This window comes from Anomalospiza imberbis, chromosome 22 (assembly GCF_031753505.1).
Source record: "Anomalospiza imberbis isolate Cuckoo-Finch-1a 21T00152 chromosome 22, ASM3175350v1, whole genome shotgun sequence".
Classification (NCBI taxonomy): Eukaryota; Metazoa; Chordata; class Aves; order Passeriformes; family Viduidae; genus Anomalospiza; species Anomalospiza imberbis.
In genome coordinates, this window is record NC_089702.1 from 2,043,412 (window position 1) to 2,056,007 (window position 12,596).

Consider the following 12,596-nt stretch of genomic DNA (forward strand, 5'->3'; position numbering starts at 1 on the left):
CTATTCTGGGGAAGCCAGGGATATGTTTGGGAGCTCCAATAGAAAAGGCACATCGTAATGGCCACCACAAATTGTCCACCCTTGTCTTCATCCAGCTTTTGCCCTGAGCTGAATGGAAGAGTTCTCACACAAGGAAGAAGAAAGCGGAGGGCCATGTTTGGATGCAAAACAACTTTATTGAGTCTAAGGAAGAGAAGGAGGTAGCTGAAAGAGGACACCAGGAGCTGGTGTGTAGAGGGGCTGTCCATTTGCCTGGCCTACAGAGAGACAGAGGGAGGCAAACAGGTCCCACTAGGCTGGCACTGAGTGGTGCTGACCGGAAGGGAAGGGAAGAGAAGAGAGTGGAGGAAAACAGCAGTAAACCAAGGGCCCAAATCCATTGTTCCAAAGATCCATCTTCAGTGCAGCTCCACATTCTAGGGTTGTGGAGGTCCTTGCCCCAGGAGGTTGGCAGCAGCTTTAGCAGGGGGGACAGCATCTGCTGCCATAGCAGTTGGTGATGCAGGAGATGTCAAAGCCCCCAGAGCTGATGGGCACTCCGCCACAGCTGAGGATGTTGCCAACGGCAGCAGAGGTGGAGGATCCCACGGCGGTGTTCTGTGGGAAGGAGCTGAGGATGGGGCCGGGCAGGGTCACCAGCACAGCAGGCGGCTCAATGACAACGTGGGAGCTCTGGCACTGCCTGACACAGCACTCATTGCAGCTGCTGGCCAGCGGGCAGGGGCCGCAGGGCTGGCAGCAAGGGTCGCAGGGCTTGCAGCAGGACATGGCTCGGGGTCACAGGTGCACCTGGCACAGAGGGCAGGGAGAAGCACAAAGTGAGGACACAGGAGAAGCAGCACTGCACCCAAACACCCTGCAGCCAAGGCACCTCCAGGCCCACATTGCACTGCCCAGCTCAAGGCCCAGGAGCCCCCTCAGCCAAGTCCCAGCCTCTCTCTGTCTGCACAAGACCTTCTCTCCCCTGCCCTCTCCCAACCGAAGCAGCTCCCAACCCCGCAGTACGACAGCCCCTCTCTGCTGAGAGCTCCAGCGAGGCAAGAGCTGCTCTTGAAGCAGCAGGAGGAGGAGGAGGAGAGGCTTCCCACTCACCTGATTCCTGAGGAGAAGGAGGTGAGAGAAGTGGATGAGAGAGCAGAGACTTGAGCTGCCTTTTATAGCAGACCTGTCCTGCCTCAGGCCCAGAGGCATCGTAGTGGAAGTCATAATTTTCTGACCAGCTCATGCCAAATGTGCACCATCCCAGTTAATGGTAGGGGCTGTGTCCTGGCTTCCTGCACTGCAGCCTCTATTTCCTGGCTTCCGCCCTGTGCGTTCCCATCTGAAGACTCCTTCTAGGGCCAGGATGAGAGGTCCAACTATTTCCAGGATACAAACACGTCAGAGTAGGCAGAATGCTGGGATCATGGTCTGGTGGCATTCCATCCAGGCTGATGACCTGAACCTGTGTCATTCCTGTGGGTTTCTTTGTCCCAAAGTACTCGGGGCATCACTCTCGTTCTTCCTCTATAGCTGCCCATCCCTCCTGCATCTCTTGGTGACATCCCCTGAGTTTTCACGTGCAGCCTGCTTTCCTGGTCCATTTTGGGAATGGACAGGGGACATAAGGTATTCTTTGTGGTCTTGCTTCCCCTCTCATACAGCTTCCTTTGGTCAGCAGTCCATGCCCGCTTCTGCAGCTTGTTCCTGCTCTTGCCCAGGGCTGGATTAGCAGCTGTGCTCGGTGGCCCTTGGCTGGGTGGATGGTGCCCAGCAAGCTGCTCTATCAATCCCCTTCCTCCAGGGAGCAGAGAAGATGAAATAAATCAGAGAACAATTTGACACTTGATAGAAGGGAGTTTGCTAAAGCAAAAGAGAAAGGTTATGCATGCACAAGTACACTAGGAAAAAAGAAATTCATGGCCTCCTTCCATCAGGAAAGGATGGCTGGCAATTTCCCAGGAAGCAGGGATTCCTCCAGTGTTGCGGTTGCTCACAAGGAAAAAGTTTGTCACTAAGGCTGCAGAAATGGGCTTTGTGAGAAGAGTCCAGTGTCTCCCGCCATGCCTGACTGAGTCAGCTCCAGCTGTGTCCAAAGGGGACTCAGACCTGCCCAACATGGAGCACATTTGTCACACTGCTGATGCCTCTGGGAAAGCAGATTTCATTAGAAGTGGTTTGGGCCAGAAGCCAACTTCAAGACATTTCTTTCCATTCCTCCTGCCCTTAACAGTTGGGCACCCACTAAAGCAGCTTGCTCAAAGCTGTGTTGAACCTTATCTTGCACCCTTCCAGTGTTGAGCATCCAAAACCTTTCTGGGCAATTTAGTACAATGCCCCAGCGTCCTCACAGAGAGGGCCATCTTTGTGAGCTCCAAGGGAAAAGGAACAGACAAAATTGAACTGAAAAAAACTGCAGCAAGAAAGTTGCAGGGGTGGCAATGCGGTGCTTCCTCCACCCTTTTCCAAGTGAGCAAACTGGAAGAGTTGTCACAGAAGGAAGGACAAATCAGAGGCCAAGGTTTGAATGCACAAGCAACTTTATTGAGTCAAAAGAAGGAAAGGAGGAGGTTCAGAGAGGGCACCCGAGGGCAGCAACTCAGATGCACCAGTGATGTCTGACATCCTGGCCTGCCAAGGGAAGGAGGCCAACAGGTCCCACTAGGCTGGCATTGAGAGTTGGGGACAGGAAAGGAAGGGAAGAGAGAAATGAGAGCAGGAGAAGAAGAAGGAAACAACAGTCGGAAGCTCTAGATCCAATGCCTTAAGTTCTGACTTCATTGCAGCCGAATGTCCTGACGTCTTGGAGGTTCTGGCAGGTGGATGTTGGCATCAGCATTTCTAGCAGGGACGACAACATCTGCTGCCACCATAGCAGTTGGTGATGCAGGAGATGTCAAAGCCCCCAGAGCTGATGGGCACTCCCTCAGAGCTGAGGATGCTGCCAACAGCAGCGGAGGTGGAGGATCCCACGGCGGTGTTCTGTGGGAAGGAGCTGAGGATGGGGCCGGGCAGGGTCACCAGCACAGCAGGCGGCTCAATGACAACGTGGGAGCTCTGGCACTGCCTGACACAGCACTCATTGCAGCTGCTGGCCAGCGCGCAGGGGCCGCAGGGCTGGCAGCAAGGGTCGCAGGGCTGGCACTGCTGGCACTTCTCAGAGCAGGACATGTCTCAAGCCCGGTGCTGCACCTGGCACAGAGGGCAGGGAGGAAGCAGAGCACACGCACAGCTGAGACACAGCCCGCAAGGCACCCCCAGCAGGACAAGGCCCCTGCTGCCTGCGGAGCTCCAGGCGGTGCAGGCCCAACCTGGGCCTCCTTTGCCTGAGCCCAGCACGGTCCTACCGAGCTCCGCCAGGCCCAGCTGTGCTCCCGCCTAACCTGGATGAAAATCAGCATCTCAGGCCAGCCTCAGGCTCTGGCCAGAACACACGGTCTCCCCTCTGCCCACACCACCGCCATTGCAGAACACCCCCAGAAGGACAAGGAGCGGGAACAAGGGCCAGAAAGATCAATGCTGTCGTGGAGAGGGTGGAGGAGAAAGGGGCTTCCAACTCACCTGGTTCCCAAGGAGAAGGAGGGGACAGAAGTGCTAGAGAGAGCCACCAGTTAGGCTGCCTTTTATCCTGGCCCCACAGTGCCTCAGGGCCCAAGTGCTGCGCAAGTGACGATATTCCTGCATGGTCCCAAATGAACGGAAAGATCTCTGGGAATGGTATGGCATGAGGTGGTTTTTCCCTCTACAATGACTTTGCATTTCCTGGCTCACATCATTCCCATTCCCTCATGGACACTTCTGAATGCTGGTATGTGAGGTCCCATGTTTCCTGGGGCAAGGATGTGTCTGGGTGAGTAAGAGACATGAACTATGTGCAGAAGGGATCACAAGGAGCCCAGTGATTCCAGCCTGTGGCATTCTTTACGGTATTTTCTGTTCCTGCTGCCTCGAAGGGCCTCCTCTGCTCTCAGCCATCCAGTCTTTTGCTCACCACCCAACTGCTCTCCTCTATGTTTGGCTTTTAAGGTAAAACCTCTTTGCCTTCCTTCTTGACCTTCACAGTGCATGAGACTCCTGTAGCACTGCTGCCTCAGCTTCTGTCCTGCTTGGAGCACCATGAACCTGGTCTTGCTAGGAGCTCCCCAGTACCTCCTCAGTCACGTCCCTTCCTAAGGCCACTGCCCCATGTGCTCCCCCACAATAATGTGTGTGGGAGTGTGGCTGTGCCCCAGTGTGTGCAAGTGTCAGCACATCCCTGTGCTTGTGCCCTGGTGGGAACGGCCCCTGAGAGCCTCTGGTCTGCACGGGGATGGTTGAGCACTGAGCAGGGCACTTGTGTGCAACCCCCCAGCCCATGTGCCTGTGCCATGTGCTGGGCTCTGTGCCTCTGGGGTCATCTCTGAGCACACCTGGGCAGGCTGGCAGTGTGTCAGGGCCCCTGTTTGTGTGTCCAGAGCTGGGCCAGAGCTGAGCTCTCAGCCCAGCCTTTGCAAGCCCCGTAGGGCCTTCCCTGCCCAGCCCTGCCAGCCACTCACACACACTCAGCCCCCAGTTCCTTCTCTGCAAGAACCTGGAGCGGGCCACGGCACCCACATCTCACAAGGACCATCCCAAACCCAGGCCATCCCTTTGAAGCCACCTCCAGGCAGCCGTGTGGCACTCAGCTGTTTCCCAGGGTCTTTGCTGCTGTCTCATGGGGAGGCGTGGAGGTGAGAGTGTTCTGGTGGCTCTGTGGGGATGGGGGAGTCCAGTGGCCACAGTGAACTTTGTCCAGAGCCAGGAGCTGTGGGAAAATATGCTGTCAAAGAGAATGACGCAGGTGGAGGAAAACATTTGACATTGTCTGGGAGGTGGAGGCCAGAAGGTGGGAGAATTTCTCCTCTTCCACATCCAGAAGGGCAAAAAGTGGCAGACTCGAACAGAGTGGGAGGATGGTTTTGGTTCTGTCCTCATGCTTAGTTGATCCTGGGAAACCCCTCAGCCCTGCCTGTCTGGTTAGAAGCTGAGCAGAAGGCTAATGTGAGGGAGCTGTTTGGAGAGGGGAGGTTGTGGACTATCCCCAGGCACTGCTGTTTCCCATTCCCTCTCCTGTGACCTTTGACATACGCTTCTTGTGATGATCACTATTCTGGGGAAGCCAGGGATATGTTTGGGAGCTCCAATAGAAAAGGCACATCATAATGGCCACCACGAATTGTCCACCCTTGTCTTCAACCAGCTTTTGCCCTGAGCTGAACGGAGGAGTTCTCACACAAGGAAGAAGAAAGCGGAGGGCCATGTTTGGATGCAAAACAACTTTATTGAGTCTAAGGAAGAGAAGGAGGTAGCTGAAAGAGGACACCAGGAGCTGGTGTGTAGAGGGGCTGTCCATTTGCCTGGCCTGCAGAGGGACAGAGGGAGGCAAACAGGTCCCACTAGGCTGGCATTGAGTGGTGCTGACCGGAAGGGAAGGGAAGAGAAGAGAGTGGAGGAAAACAGCAGTAAACCAAGGGCCCAAATCCATTGTTCCAAAGATCCATCTTCAGTGGAGCTCCACATTCTAGGGTTGTGGAGGTCCTTGCCCCAGGAGGTTGGCAGCAGCTTTAGCAGGGGGGACAGCATCTGCTGCCATAGCAGTTGGTGATGCAGGAGATGTCAAAGCCCCCAGAGCTGATGGGCACTCCGCCACAGCTGAGGATGTTGCCAACGGCAGCAGAGGTGGAGGATCCCACGGCGGTGTTCTGTGGGAAGGAGCTGAGGATGGGGCCGGGCAGGGTCACCAGCACAGCAGGCGGCTCAATGACAACGTGGGAGCTCTGGCACTGCCTGACACAGCACTCATTGCAGCTGCTGGCCAGCGGGCAGGGGCCGCAGGGCTGGCAGCAAGGGTCGCAGGGCTTGCAGCAGGACATGGCTCGGGGTCACAGGTGCACCTGGCACAGAGGGCAGGGAGAAGCACAAAGTGAGGACACAGGAGAAGCAGCACTGCACCCAAACACCCTGCAGCCAAGGCACCTCAGGCCCACATTGCACTGCCCAGCTCAAGGCCCAGGAGCCCCCTCAGCCAAGTCCCAGCCTCTCTCTGTCTGCACAAGACCTTCTCTCCCCTGCCCTCTCCCAACCGAAGCAGCTCCCAACCCCGCAGTACGACAGCCCCTCTCTGCTGACAGCTCCAGCGAGGCAAGAGCTGCTCTTGAAGCAGCAGGAGGAGGAGGAGGAGAGGCTTCCCACTCACCTGATTCCTGAGGAGAAGGAGGTGAGAGAAGTGGATGAGAGAGCAGAGACTTGAGCTGCCTTTTATAGCAGACCTGTCCTGCCTCAGGCCAGAGGCATCGTAGTGGAAGTCATAATTTTCTGACCAGCTCATGCCAAATGTGCACCATCCCAGTTAATGGTAGGGGCTGTGTCCTGGCTTCCTGCACTGCAGCCTCTATTTCCTGGCTTCCGCCCTGTGCGTTCCCATCTGAAGACTCCTTCTAGGGCCAGGATGAGAGGTCCAACTATTTCCAGGATATAAACACGTCAGAGTAGGCAGAATGCTGGGATCATGGTCTGGTGGGCATTCCATCCAGGCTGATGACCTGAACCTGTGTCATTCCTGTGGGTTTCTTTGTCCCAAAGTACTCGGGCATCACTCTCGTTCTTCCTCTTTAGCTGCCCATCTCTCCTGCATCTCTTGGTGACATCCCCTGAGTTTTCACGTGCAGCCTGTTTTCCTGGTCCATTTTGGGAATGGACAGGGGACATAAGGTATTCTTTGTGGTCTTGCTTCCCCTCTCATACAGCTTCCTTTGGTCAGCAGTCCATGCCCGCTTCTGCAGCTCGTTCCTGCTCTTGCCCAGGCTGGATTAGCAGCTGTGCTCGGTGGCCTTGGCTGGGTGGATGGTGCCCAGCAAGCTGCTCTATCAATCCCCTTCCTCCAGGGAGCAGAGAAGATGAAATAAATCAGAGAACAATTTGACACTTGATAGAAGGGAGTTTGCTAAAGCAAAAGAGAAAGGTTATGCATGCACAAGTACACTAGGAAAAAAGAATTCATGGCCTCCTTCCATCAGGAAAGGATGGCTGGCAATTTCCAGGAAGCAGGGATTCCTCCAGTGTTGCGGTTGCTCACAAGGAAAAAGTTTGTCACTAAGGCTGCAGAAATGGGCTTTGTGAGAAGAGTCCAGTGTCTCCCGCCATGCCTGACTGAGTCAGCTCCAGCTGTGTCCAAAGGGACTCAGACCTGCCCAACATGGAGCACATTTGTCACACTGCTGATGCCTCTGGGAAAGCAGATTTCATTAGAAGTGGTTTGGGCCGGAAGCCAACTTCAAGACATTTCTTTCCATTCCTCCTGCCCTTAACAGTTGGGCACCCACTAAAGCAGCTTGCTCAAAAGCTGTGTTGAACCTTATCTTGCACCCTTCCAGTGTTGAGCATCCAAAACCTTTCTGGGGCAATTTAGTACAATGCCCCAGCGTCCTCACAGAGAGGGCCATCTTTGTGAGCTCCAAGGAAAAGGAACAGACAAAATTGAACTGAAAAAAACTGCAGCAAGAAAGTTGCAGGGGTGGCAATGCGGTGCTTCCTCCACCCTTCTCCAAGTGAGCAAACTGGAAGAGTTGTCCCAGAAGGAAGGACAAATCAGAGGCCAAGGTTTGAATGCACAAGCAACTTTATTGAGTCAAAAGAAGGAAAGGAGGAGGTTCAGAGAGGGGCACCCGAGGGCAGCAACTCAGATGCACCAGTGATGTCTGACATCCTGGCCTGCCAAGGGAAGGAGGCCAACAGGTCCCACTAGGCTGGCATTGAGAGTTGGGGACAGGAAAGGAAGGGAAGAGAGAAATGAGAGCAGGAGAAGAAGAAGGAAACAACAGTCGGAAGCTCTAGATCCAATGCCTTAAGTTCTGACTTCATTGCAGCCGAATGTCCTGACGTCTTGGAGGTTCTGGCAGGTGGATGTTGGCATCAGCATTTCTAGCAGGGACGACAACATCTGCTGCCACCATAGCAGTTGGTGATGCAGGAGATGTCAAAGCCCCCCAGAGCTGATGGGCACTCCCTCAGAGCTGAGGATGCTGCCAACAGCAGCGGAGGTGGAGGATCCCACGGCGGTGTTCTGTGGGAAGGAGCTGAGGATGGGGCCGGGCAGGGTCACCAGCACAGCAGGCGGCTCAATGACAACGTGGGAGCTCTGGCACTGCCTGACACAGCACTCATTGCAGCTGTTGGCCAGCGGGCAGGGGGCCGCAGGGCTGGCAGCAAGGGTCGCAGGGCTGGCACTGCTGGCACTTCTCAGAGCAGGACATGTCTCAAGCCCGGTGCTGCACCTGGCACAGAGGGCAGGGAGGAAGCAGAGCACACGCACAGCTGAGACACAGCCCGCAAGGCACCCCAGCAGGACAAGGCCCCTGCTGCCTGCGGAGCTCCAGGAGGTGCAGGCCCAACCTGGGCCTCCTTTGCCCGAGCCCAGCACGGTCCTACCGAGCTCCGCCAGGCCCAGCTGTGCTCCTGCCTAACCTGGATGAAAATCAGCATCTCAGGCCAGCCTCAGCTCTGGCCAGAACACACGGTCTCCCCTCTGCCCACACCACCGCCATTGCAGAACACCCCCAGAAGGACAAGGAGCGGGAACAAGGGCCAGAAGATCAATGCTGTCGTGGAGAGGGTGGAGGAGAAAGGGGCTTCCAACTCACCTGGTTCCCAAGGAGAAGGAGGGGACAGAAGTGCTAGAGAGAGCCACCAGTTAGGCTGCCTTTTATCCTGGCCCCACAGGTGCCTCAGGGCCCAAGTGCTGCGCAAGTGACGATATTCCTGCATGGTCCAAATGAACGGAAAGATCTCTGGGAATGGTATGGCATGAGGTGGTTTTTCCCTCTACAATGACTTTGCATTTCCTGGCTCACATCATTCCATTCCCTCATGGACACTTCTGAATGCTGGTATGTGAGGTCCCGTGTTTCCTGGGGCAAGGATGTGTCTGGGTGAGTAAGAGACATGAACTATGTGCAGAAGGGATCACAAGGAGCCCAGTGATTCCAGCCTGTGGCATTCTTTATGGTATTTTCTGTTCCTGCTGCCTGGAAGGGCCTCCTCTGCTCTCAGCCATCCAGTCTTTTGCTCACCACCCAACTGCTCTCCTCTATGTTTTGCTTTTAAGGTAAAACCTCTTTGCCTTCCTTCTTGACCTTCACAGTGCATGAGATTCCTGTAGCACTGCTGCCTCAGCTTCTGTCCTGCTTGGAGCACCATGAACCTGGTCTTGCTAGGAGCTCCCCAGTACCTCCTCAGTCACGTCCCTTCCTAAGGCCTCTGCCCCATGTGCTCCCCCACAATATGTGTGTGGGAGTGTGGACTGTGCCCCAGTGTGTGCAAGTGTCAGCACATCCCTGTGCTTGTGCCCTGGTGGGAACGGCCCCTGAGAGCCTCTGGTCTGCACGGGGATGGTTGAGCACTGAGCAGGGCACTTGTGTGCAACCCCCCAGCCCATGTGCCTGTGCCATGTGCTGGGCTCTGTGCCTCTGGGGTCATCTCTGAGCACACCTGGGCAGGCTGGCAGTGTGTCAGGGCCCCTGTTTGTGTGTCCAGAGCTGGGCCAGAGCTGAGCTCTCAGCCCAGCCTTTGCAAGCCCCGTAGGGCCTTCCCTGCCAGCCCTGCCAGCCACTCACACACACTCAGCCCCCAGTTCCTTCTCTGCAAGAACCTGGAGCGGGCCACGGCACCCACATCTCACAAGGACCATCCAAACCCAGGCCATCCCTTTGAAGCCACCTCCAGGCAGCAGTGTGGCACTCAGCTGTTTCCCAGGGTCTTTGCTGCTGTCTCATGGGGAGGCTTGGAGGTGAGAGTGTTCTGGTGGCTCTGTGGGGATGGGGGAGTCCAGTGGCCACAGTGAACTTTGTCCAGAGCCAGGAGCTGTGGGAAAATATGCTGTCAAAGAGAATGACGCAGGTGGAGGAAAACATTTGACATTGTCTGGGAGGTGGAGGCCAGAAGGTGGGAGAATTTCTCCCTCTTCCACATCCAGAAGGGCAAAAAGTGGCAGACTCGAACAGAGTGGGAGGATGGTTTTGGTTCTGTCCTCATGCTTAGTTGATCCTGGGAAAACCCCTCAGCCCTGCCTGTCTGGTTAGAAGCAGAGCAGAAGGCTAATGTGAGGGAGCTGTTTGGAGAGGGGAGGTTGTGGGACTATCCCCAGGCACTGCTGTTTCCCATTCCTCTCCTGTGACCTTTGACATACGCTTCTTGTGATGATCACTATTCTGGGGAAGCCAGGGATATGTTTGGGAGCTCCAATAGAAAAGGCACATCGTAATGGCCACCACAAATTGTCCACCCATTGTCTTCAACCAGCTTTTGCCCTGAGCTGAACGGAGGAGTTCTCACACAAGGAAGAAGAAAGCAGAGGGCCATGGTTTGGATGCAAAACAACTTTATTGAGTCTAAGGAAGAGAAGGAGGTAGCTGAAAGAGGACACCAGGAGCTGGTGTGTAGAGGGGCTGTCCATTTGCCTGGCCTGCAGAGGGACAGAGGGAGGCAAACAGGTCCCACTAGGCTGGCATTGGGTGGTGCTGACCGGGAAGAAGGGAAGAGAAGAGAGTGGAGGAAAACAGCAGTAAACCAAGGGCCCAAATCCATTGTTCCAAAGATCCATCTTCAGTGCTGCTCCACATTCTAGGGTTGTGGAGGTCCTTGCCCCAGGAGGTTGGCAGCAGCATTAGCAGGGGGGACAGCATCTGCTGCCATAGCAGTTGGTGATGCAGGAGATGTCAAAGCCCCCAGAGCTGATGGGCACTCCGCCACAGCTGAGGATGTTGCCAACGGCAGCAGAGGTGGAGGATCCCACGGCGGTGTTCTGTGGGAAGGAGCTGAGGATGGGGCCGGGCAGGGTCACCAGCACAGCAGGCGGCTCAATGACAACGTGGGAGCTCTGGCACTGCCTGACACAGCACTCATTGCAGCTGTTGGCCAGCGGGCAGGGGCCGCAGGGCTGGCAGCAAGGGTCGCAGGGCTTGCAGCAGGACATGGCTCGGGGTCACAGTGTGCACCTGGCACAGAGGGCAGGGAGAAGCACAAAGTGAGGACACAGGAGAAGCAAGCACTGCACCCAAACACCCTGCAGCCAAGGCACCTCCAGGCCCACATTGCACTGCCCAGCTCAAGGCCCAGGAGCCCCCTCAGCCAAGTCCCAGCCTCTCTCTGTCTGCACAAGACCTTCTCTCCCTGCCCTCTCCAACCGAAGCAGCTCCCAACCCCGCAGTACGACAGCCCCTCTCTGCTGACAGCTCCAGCGAGGCAAGAGCTGCTCTTGAAGCAGCAGGAGGAGGAGGAGGAGAGGCTTCCCACTCACCTGATTCCTGAGGAGAAGGAGGTGAGAGAAGTGGATGAGAGAGCAGAGACTTGAGCTGCCTTTTATAGCAGACCTGTCCTGCCTCAGGCCCAGAGGCATCGTAGTGGAAGTCATAATTTTCTGACCAGCTCATGCCAAATGTGCACCATCCCAGTTAATGGTATGGGCTGTGTCCTGGCTTCCTGCACTGCAGCCTCATATTTCCTGGCTTCCGCCCTGTGCGTTCCCATCTGAAGACTCCTTCTAGGGCCAGGATGAGAGGTTCCAACTATTTCCAGGATATAAACACGTCAGAGTAGGCAGAATGCTGGGATCATGGTCTGGTGGCATTCCATCCAGGCTGATGACCTGAACCTGTGTCATTCCTGTGGGTTTCTTTGTCCCAAAGTACTCGGGGCATCACTCTCGTTCTCCTCTTTAGCTGCCCATCTCTCCTGCATCTCTTGGTGACATCCCCTGAGTTTTCACGTGCAGCCTGTTTTCCTGGTCCATTTTGGGAATGGACAGGGGACATAAGGTATTCTTTGTGGTCTTGCTTCCCCTCTCATACAGCTTCCTTTGGTCAGCAGTCCATGCCTGCTTCTGCAGCTCGTTCCTGCTCTTGCCCTGGGCTGGATTAGCAGCTGTGCTCGGTGGCCCTTGGCTGGGTGGATGGTGCCCAGCAAGCTGCTCTATCAATCCCCTTCCTCCAGGGAGCAGAGAAGATGAAATAAATCAGAGAACAATTTGACACTTGATAGAAGGGAGTTTGCTAAAGCAAAAGAGAAAGGTTATGCATGCACAAGTACACTAGGAAAAAAGAAATTCATGGCCTCCTTCTATCAGGAAAGGATGGCTGGCAATTTCCCAGGAAGCAGGGATTCCTCCAGTGTTGCGGTTGCTCACAAGGAAAAAGTTTGTCACTAAGGCTGCAGAAATGGGCTTTGTGAGAAGAGTCAGTGTCTCCCGCCATGCCTGACTGAGTCAGCTCCAGCTGTGTCCAAAGGGGACTCAGACCTGCCCAACATGGAGCACATTTGTCACACTGCTGATGCCTCTGGAAAGCAGATTTCATTAGAAGTGGTTTGGGCCAGAAGCCAACTTCAAGACATTTCTTTCAATCCTCCTGCCCTTAACAGTTGGGCAACCCACTAAAGCAGCTTGCTCAAAGCTGTGTTGAACCTTATCTTGCACCCTTCCAGTGTTGAGCATCCAAAACCTTTCTGGGCAATTTAGTACAATGCCCCAGCGTCCTCACAGAGAGGGCCATCTTTGTGAGCTCCAAGGGAAAAGGAACAGACAAAATTGAACTGAAAAAAACTGCAGC

General features: G+C 55.2%; 3 pseudogenes; all 3 read right to left on the reverse strand.

The window, feature by feature from the left end:
• Window positions 1-324: 324 nt before the first annotated feature.
• Window positions 325-1,340, reverse strand: LOC137486724 (feather keratin Cos2-2-like; annotated as a pseudogene).
• A 4,221-nt stretch (window positions 1,341-5,561) lies between these two features.
• LOC137486619 (feather keratin Cos2-2-like) lies at window positions 5,562-6,325 on the reverse strand (annotated as a pseudogene).
• Window positions 6,326-10,657: 4,332 nt separating this feature from the next.
• On the reverse strand, window positions 10,658-11,423 carry LOC137486729 (feather keratin Cos2-2-like; annotated as a pseudogene).
• Window positions 11,424-12,596: the final 1,173 nt, after the last annotated feature.